Raw genomic sequence first — 7,257 nt, 5'->3', positions numbered from 1 at the left:
TGTCTTCTTTGCAACCCAAGCTTCATTAAGCTTGTTGTCATGCTTCTGTTAGGAAGCTCCTTGCGTGTACCTATTAGGGAACATGCTCCAGCTCTCGTGGGAAAGCCTGCCGAAGGTTCCTTCTGGATCTCGTTAGAGGTAAAACCATCAGGTTCCTTCGTGGTTTGGTTCTCGTGAAAGAACCTGCTTTGTTCATTCATTCTCTCCTGTTCCTCTTGAAGTCTTCTATGTTCCAACCCATTAACTTCACCTAAGTCAGTTCTTGTCTTCACATAAACACTTAAGAGAACATTAGATTGAAGTTTGTTTGTCATAAACAAACTTCAAGTGAGAGAGCTAATTAAACTTAAAGCCACGTATTTTTGTATTTTTATATTTATAGAAACAAGAAAGAAAAATAAAACTAAACTAAACTAAACTAGAGCTAGCCTAAAAGCAAACTAGAAAAACTAAACTAAATTAAAAGACTCCTACTATACACATACATGGCTCATGTATGCATAGGATACTTACCTCATGAAGCTAACATATGCAAACACCTATTTACATAGTTTTCTTCATGGTACCTTCGCCATCATCATGCTTATCAACCATCACTCATCATTGCTCTTGTTCCTTCTATTGCTTAAATATATTGCTCAAGTTCCTTATATATATACTTGTCATTGCTTAGGTTCTTTGTATCTTGTTCCAAGTATAACTTGTTCTTTTTATGCACAACTTAACAAATACATTAGATAGACAATCATCAAAACCTAATTACTTTACAATTTCCCCCTTTTTGATGATGACAAACTAATGATGCTTATCGCATAATATAAGATCAATCGTCATACAATTATTCCCCCTTAGTTTTTCAAGGAAATAACATTTGAACAGGTTAGGAACATACAAAGGAACTTCTCATATTTAAGGAACTATAATTATATGAACAAAGGAACTATAGTTATATGAACAATACGCATCATTATTGTAATATATACTATTAATGATCATAACGCATATGTAAGAACTTTAGACTTAACTACTGCATACCATAAGCATCATACATATTCTTCCCCCTTTTGTCATAATAAAAAAAGGTATTGTTTCATATGTTTGTTTTCCGTAAATTACACACACATAAAGTCATATGTCACACCTACCACCATATAATAAGTAAACATATCATGGTTAAACACTTGTTGTTCCTAATAGTCTCAAGGTACTCACTTTTCAAACAAGAATGCTGGTTCCACACTAGATTTCAACTCACAATCCAAAGGCCCAACTTCAAAACCCTTAATTGTACTTGACAAATAAGAAGTTAAAAATCAAGTAAAGATCAGGGGTAAAAGTTAGAAATGGATTGAATAAGCAAATGAAAACGCAAGCTCAAAGTATAAATAAAGAAGCATATGGAACAAAATGAGTAGAAGGAACATGAAGTAGAATTTGTGCTCTTCGTTTAGACTTTTTGAGATGAGGTTCTCTTCATTTTTTCCTTCACCTCATACTCTTGAACCTCCTGCTAAACACAACACATACATCTTGCTATTTAATCATCGAGTTCCCTTTACTTCAATCACCAACTTTATTCGAGGAACATTCTGCTCATTGAAACTTGAATAGATTTCAGCCTCATAATCAAGTTCCTTCAACGTTTACTGTTGTTCCTTCACTTGTTTACCAAGTATACGAGTACAAGACATCAAAATAGTTAATATTCTTCACGTAGAAATATCTAGGAAATTAAATATTTGATCACCCTTGTTTTTTTCAAAGGGTGTCATTACATAAATTATGCATTCCTAGAATAAAACATTTGTAATCAATGAAGATAATACTTACTCATACACTTGAGTTCCACAACTAGATATGAACCACCTCGATTTCTTGGTTCCTTCCTTATTCCCCCTGAGTTCCTTACCATTCTTTTTCCTTTTTAAATGTTTACTTCTTTCTTTTTCTTCAAATTCCCCCTTTGTGTTCACTATTCTTCATGTTTCGTTGAACCACAAAGGGTGAAGAATTATAACTTAGAGCACATGAAGAGTAAGCATAAGAAGTAAAAGAGTATGAACGGAAAAAGGAAATGGGGTGAATAAGAATCTTCAATTTTTGGATATGAAACAATTAAAGTACGTGCAACACGGACACACAACTTAGAGTTGTAGAATAATGTTGCAATCGAAGAAAGTTGGTGTGGATGCTTGAAAGTTGGCAAAAAGATAGGTTAGTTCCCTCTGAAATTTAAATAAGTGAGGTACAAACGGTCTGGGAACTTACCTGTCTTGTTCCATCAAAGTTTCTTCCACTGTTCCTTTGGTAACTTAGGAACTTCATGTTTGACAGCACCCATAGTTCTATTATGATACCTCTAATACTTTTAGGCAAGTGAGTATGTCTTTTACAACACAAAAATTAAGTGTGACACATTAACAATTAGCGCACATACTTTACTTCAAGTTTAACATGCATAGGAACCCCAACTTGACATAACTTAAGGAAAATAATACTTTATACTCATGTTATATTTCATCAAGTCTTGTTTAATTAAGCAATATACAAGAATGTGGAAAGCCAAGATAAAAGCATAAGATGATTGATTCACAAATTCACATACTACATTCATACTAGAGATTTATCAATTCTACTCAAGTATAATAACATAATGTGAATAGGAAATCATACCTTATGTAGTCTCTTAACATGTAAGGATATAACTTTGAAACATTGGTTGATATGATGGCTTACCTACATATGAGTTCTTGAAGTGGTAGTTTTGTTCCTTGATGATCTCGAATCTAATATGAACTTCCACTTCTAACTCAAGTTCCATTGTAAGTGGTTAATACATTTAAATTCATTTTCTCATCATAGAATTAGCAAAAAGAAAAGTACAATGGCTCGTTAGTTGTACCAAAAATATTTGCAATGTAAAAACAAAAATTGACAATTTATAAGCTCAAATTTCAAGAAGGAACTTGGATAGCATTCTATCTTAAAGTATGTTCCACATAGAAGTCTATGACAGAAAGTTATACAAAAGAATCTAAGACATCCATGTGGTACAACTCTAATCCCATATAAACAGTAAGAACAAATAATAAGCAATTACCTTCAAGCCTAGCTACACGAGCAACAAATTCCTTAAAAACAATACATACCTTTATATTGGTTCCTTCCTTTAAGAACCTACCTAGCCTTGTTCCTTTTACGTGCCTAACTCAACAAGCTTTTCCAGGATACTCTTTTTAACCTCTGACCCTTTTAGGTACTCTAGAATAGGTTCAGGATGTGACATACACCTTCTTCCTTTTAAGCTCATTGAGTTCCTGTTGCACATCTAACCTTCAAGCTGTATCCTCAAATGCTTCGATGTAGTGTGAGGCTTAGCCTTGGTTACATGCATGAAAGAAACTGTAGTTCCTTAATTTGTTGAGATTTTGCTGGTCGGAATAAATATTAACTCAGCTTTGGAACCTCGTAAGAACTTGCTTTCTTGTATTGATTTCATCTAGCTTTGCTGCGTGATTTGGAACTTATCATATAAAAGTTCCTAAACATAAGGCGATGTAGCTAACCCTTGTTATTATTCTTAGTGACATATTTCTTTATTAGAAACTCAACTAGTTCTACAAGAACTTGCGAGTTCACCTTTTATCTTCAACCTGTTTGCTAGGTATAAACATGTTAGTAAAGAAAATATGTTCACTGATTGCATATTAAACATGATAGTGTAAACCCTTTATGTTTTACTATTCTAGGCGTTTATGGATAAATCGCCTTGGCACTTCCATCATCAAACATCCCTAAGTGGAATATAGGGTATCTTGTTAATAAAAGATCTATTGATTCCATGTTGATGATGTAGCAAGAGGTATTGAAAACTATTCCCAAAGTTCCTACAAAGACCATTAGTATATAACATCGTTTTCCTCATGTCTTTCAAGATTCAAAGTTGGAAACTTGTTGTCAATCTTGTGTTCCTGCAAGAATCATCAAACATGACTGGAACTGGGTTCCGTTGTTAGATCTTTAATTTCATAATTGATGAACACTTAGCCAAATATCCCAATTTAGAAAAGAATATAAAATCAACAATTGCTACATCTTTTCTAAGAAAGAAAATAACCAAGTGTTTCTCTGCATTCATCACTTATAAACAAGACATCTCTTTCAATTAGCCTCTACATATTATATGGTAAACAAATCCATATCACTAAGATCCAATGGATTAGTATTGCTTACCATCTAATTGATGTTGAAAGAGAATATAACATGTTTTGATTCTCATGCTTCTCGATCTTAACCTATTTGGAACTTATATATACATATACCTCTTATCATGTTCCTACTAGGTTTGTCAAGCACGAAAAGATTAACATGTTTAAAGTTTGAAGCATAGAAGTATTTCATCTTCAATAAAACTAGAAATGTCAGGTTGTTGTTAAGAACCAACTTGAGATCCATAAATGATGTGTTCTTTATTTGATTCCCTTCATTTGTGACATTTCCACTTTTTATTGATGATGTCATCTTAAATTCATAAAACATCCAAAGATACAAGCTGTTTAAAATAACAAAATGTGCATTAGAAACTCGATAAGAAAAATATTCACAATGGGATAGGAACTTGACTTACTAACTTTTGTTATGCAATAAACTTTCTTTCCGTGTTAATGTTATAAGTCAAAGTTCTTCCATCGTAGGTTCCTAGTAGGAGATATCTTGATTTGATCGACTTTCATTGTAGCTTTGGAACCTCGCTAACGAGATACTACAAGTTCCCTCCTACTACGAACCTTCTGCTCCTCATGTTCCTGTTGAGATGCAGTTGGAACATGTTTCTTTGGTCTTTTCGACCATTGTATTTTGGGTAGAGGAATGTGTTGATTTAATCTCAAATTCTTCAACACCTTGTCAAAGTTCCTCATATATTCATTCAAAAGAAACAACCTGAAAAATCAAAACCCAAGAGAATTCTTTTATGCTTTCAAAAGATTAGTAGGTTAGTCAGAAGAGATAGATAAAACCTAAAGCATAAAAAGTATTGGAGCATAGAGTTCCTGTAAGAGATACTCCCTTTTGGATGTCATTCCATAAACAAAATTAAGAATATCTAACACGCGGTCAAAGATAATTATCTTGCTTCATCATCCTTTGCAAGGGAATGTTACAAGAATTTATGCTTTGTTCCATGGAACTTTGATCGATAGGAACTTGACTGGAACTTGAACAAGAAGTTGGACATGAACTTATACATTAACTCTTATAGCACCTTGATATAGAAGCTTCGTTGATCTTGTATCTCTAATTCGTTTTATCATTCCAAGTTCACCAAGTTCCAACTAATTTAATTTAAGCACCGAGTTCTTTGGTGGAACAAACTTTTATGCACCGATTTATCTCAATGGTTAAACCTACAAAACAATCATTAATAAACAGCACAAACTAGAAGAGAAGTTAGTTTGTCATGTTATACATTATAAACTTCAGCACAACTTCTCTTTTCATCCATTCACAAATAAACCTTGGAAATATGGGATTGAAGTTCAATAGGAATTTGTGAAGGATTAATACATACCAAAAGCAAATGACCAAGAATTACAGAGAGATGTATAGGCGACTTACACATTTATCCATATCATCGCTTCACCTACAAACCTCCTATAAAGGCTTTATAATGAGACGAACTTGCACATAATTCCTTATATATACAAACAACCGAAGTATCATCATTATTAATAGGTTGTCTCCACTCACATAGCCTGCAAAATCAGTCACCTTTTGGCTTTGGTTACCCATTACGTATTGGGTTCCTTCTTGTTAGTAATAGCTATCAATAATCCACAATTAAAACAACTACAGTTTAACCAACTATCTTTACTAACAATAAACATCATGTATCTACATAATAAATGTTCAGAAAAATAAAGACACATGATAAGATCATTCTTTGGAAAATATTCAAAATATACGTTCATTATTACCTTGCACAAAGAATTAAATTCCCATTCAGGTGTAATCCAGGTTCCAAGAGACCAACTATGCATGATTCTAAACAATAAGTTCCTTGAACTATTTCTTGTAAACTGATCGTTAATAATAAATCAATTTGTAAAACTGAAAAATGCTTTTCAAATGCACTCCAAATTAGATATGAGGTTTTCACAAAATTGATTTAAAAACATCAAAAATAAAATCAACATTTTCACGAGAAATACTGCAAGGAACTTGTACACATTATATATGCATATAACAAAGACTTTAAAGACGAGACACTTACCTCAAAGATGTTCATCTCTTAATCACTTCTGCTTCACAAGCAGATTTTTGTCGTCACATGGTGCTGGGAACGTTCTAAGGTTGAGTTCCATCAATGCGTTCCTTGTAGATATCCATTCTAACCCAGAACTTGCTCCTCGGAATTACCCGGTTTATCAAGAGCACTGGCTCTAATACCAATTTTTATTTGGATGGTATACTACAAGAGAGGGGGTGAATTATAGTATATTCCTAGTGCCTAATTTTTGTAGAATATAAAACAATTGATGTTAGGAACTTAAATAATGCAAAGAAGATATTACGAGGAAACCTTCAAGGGCCCAACTAGAAGTAAAGCCTCAAACCTACCCGGGATTTTCAACACAAACATTTCACTATAATAGGGCAACACTCCTAGTAACAATCTATTACACACGGACCTTTCTCACAAGTTCCTACCCGGAAACTTGCTACACTCACAAGCTCCTACCCGGAGACTTGCTACCCTCACAAGCTACTACCCGTATGCTTGCTACCTCACAGGTTCCTACCCGAAAGCCTGCTACACCCACAAGTACCTAACCGGAAACTTGCTACCTAACAGGACCCTATCCTACCCAAACTAAGTCCCAGACTTAGATTCACACAGCACTCCCAAAGTGCTCACATTCGACTTATCACTAGAAGCTCACACTTTGCAATATCTCAATTACAATAATGAGAATCATCACGAACTCTCACACCCCAATATACAAAACACTCAAACCCTTTTTCCCATTACAAGATCTCAACGAAGAACAATATATATACATATATATATATGTATGTGTGTATGTATGTATGTATGTATGTATGTATGTATGAATAAAGATATAATACTAATATGTTGGACAATCGAGATCTGTCTAGAACTCACTAGACGAATTGAAACCAAACCCTGACAGGACTTTGAGCAGGAGGACTAACTTAGCTTCATGGTGAAGAATGAAACCATTAAGCACAACCACT

This window comes from Chenopodium quinoa, unplaced genomic scaffold, assembly GCF_001683475.1.
Source record: "Chenopodium quinoa cultivar QQ74 unplaced genomic scaffold, ASM168347v1, whole genome shotgun sequence".
NCBI lineage: Eukaryota > Viridiplantae > Streptophyta > Magnoliopsida > Caryophyllales > Amaranthaceae > Chenopodium > Chenopodium quinoa.
The sequence above is the reverse complement of the archived record's forward strand: the minus strand, read 5'-3'. Positions refer to the sequence as shown.